This window comes from Syngnathus scovelli, unplaced genomic scaffold, assembly GCF_024217435.2.
Source record: "Syngnathus scovelli strain Florida unplaced genomic scaffold, RoL_Ssco_1.2 HiC_scaffold_117, whole genome shotgun sequence".
NCBI lineage: Eukaryota > Metazoa > Chordata > Actinopteri > Syngnathiformes > Syngnathidae > Syngnathus > Syngnathus scovelli.
The window spans coordinates 212-2,500 of NW_026061208.1; positions in this window are offsets into that span (position 1 = coordinate 212).

Sequence of the window (2,289 nt, forward strand, 5' to 3'; positions counted from 1 at the left end):
CACCCGGCTCTAGCCCGGAGCGAATATCATCTCCAAGGTGTGGAGGCAACGGCCGTCTCCTTAAGCTAAGGCCGGACGAAAATCTGCGGATGCGGTCCATCCAAGGCAGACGGAGGTACCGGCCGCCTCGGTAAATAAAGCCCGGGCAAAAATCTGCGAACGGCCCGTCAAGGGTTCTGTCTCATCCAAGAAAGGGGTACCGGCCGCCTCAGAGGCCGGAGCGAAGGGGGCGAAAGGCTGTCGATGGGGAAGGATCGGGGCCACGGCTAATCTAGCGATGCCCGCGTCGGGCGGTCACTCCGACGAATGAGCGGGGCCGAATCCGGCGTAGGCGGCCTTCAGGCACGTGGTTCGAGACGACCTCACCCGGCTCTAGCCCGGAGGATCGGAGGCAACGGCCGTCTCCTTAAGCTAAGGCCGGACGAAAATCTGCGGATGCGGTCCATCCAAGGCAGACGGAGGTACCGGCCGCCTCGGTAAACAGAGGCCGGGCAAAAATCTGCGAACGGTCCGTCAAGGATTCTGTCTCATCCAAGAAAGGGGGTACCGGCCGCCTTACTAACAGGCCGGAGCACAGGGGGCGAAAGGCTGTCGATGGGGAAGGATCGGGGCCACGGCTAATCTAGCGATGCCCGCGTCGGGCGGTCACTCCGACGAATGAGCGGGGCCGAATCCGGCGTAGGCGGCCTTCAGGCACGTGGTTCGAGACGACCTCACCCGGCTCTAGCCCGGAGGATCGGAGGCAACGGCCGTCTCCTTAAGCTAAGGCCGGACGAAAATCTGCGGATGCGGTCCATCCAAGGCAGACGGAGGTACCGGCCGCCTCGGTAAACAAAGCCCGGGCAAAAATCTGCGAACGGCCCGTCAAGGGTTCTGGCTCATCCAAGAAAGGGGTACCGGCCGCCTCAGAGGCCGGAGCGAAGGGGGCGAAAGGCTGTCGATGGGGAAGGATCGGGGCCACGGCTAATCTAGCGATGCCCGCGTCGGGCGGTCACTCCGACGAATGAGCGGGGCCGAATCCGGCGCGAGGCGGCCTTCAGGCACGTGGTTCGAGACGACCTCACCCGGCTCTAGCCCGGAGCGAATATCATCTCCAAGGTGTGGAGGCAACGGCCGTCTCCTTAAGCTAAGGCCGGACGAAAATCTGCGGATGCGGTCCATCCAAGGCAGACGGAGGTACCGGCCGCCTCGGTAAACAGAGGCCGGGCGAAAATCTGCGAATGGTCCGTTAAGGATTCTCTCTCATCCAAGGAAGGGGTACCGGCCGCCTCTATTAACAGGCCGGAGCACAAGGGGGCGAAAGGCTGTCGATGGGGAAGGATCGGGGCCACGGCTAATCTAGCGATGCCCGCGTCGGGCGGTCACTCCGACGAATGAGCGGGGCCGAATCCGGCGCGAGGCGGCCTTCAGGCACGTGGTTCGAGACGACCTCACCCGGCTCTAGCCCGGAGCGAAAAACACTCTTATAACCTGACCGACATGCGCCCATGACCCGCCTTGGTAGGGCCCCCACCGGCCCCGGCTACCGCCGGCGTTGGGTGGACGGTTCCTCCCCACTTGCGGGTCGCACTCCAGCGCTACGGCCGCCGCGCGAGCGCGCGCCCCGCGCCGCCCGCGCAGGCCTAGCGCGAACCGTACGGCAGCGAAACCGAGACGCCCCGGCTCAACCTCACCCAGAGGCCATCCACGGAGGCCGAGCGCGCGATCCGACTTGCGGCACGCCACGTGGGCGTCCGCCGGCCGCGCCGGTCGACCGCGAAACCGATTTCTCAAAGACCAAGCCCGAGTCCCAACCTCCGCACATATCCGCACACGCCTTCCCGACCACCGCGAAGCGGGAGGCGTCTATCGTGGCCGCCGGGGCGTATGACCCCTCCGCGTGAGGCGTGCGGGCTCGGGGGGGCCGCAACGACCGAGTCTGACTCGGACGGGGCGCAGCTTCCCTCCCGGTCGCAGCATCAGCGCCGAACGCGCGACGTCACCAGCCCCCCGGAACGGTTCGTCGGGAGCGCGGCAATGGCCCACATCTCACCTCGCCAGCCGGCCGCAGCGGGCCGCGCCGAACCGAGTCTGACTCGGGGTGCGCACAGTCCCGTCTGGGTCACGGAGGCGACGAGCTGTGACCGCCACCGTCGCCCCTTCGTCCTTCCGGATCCCCCCAGCGCCGGCAAAACTCCGCATCCTGGCCGCATCGCGTGACCGGGCGGGCCGCAACGACCGAGTCTGACTCGGACGGGGCGCAGCTTCCCGCCTCGGGCCATCGCAAAGCGTGCCTCGCGCGGGCAAAGT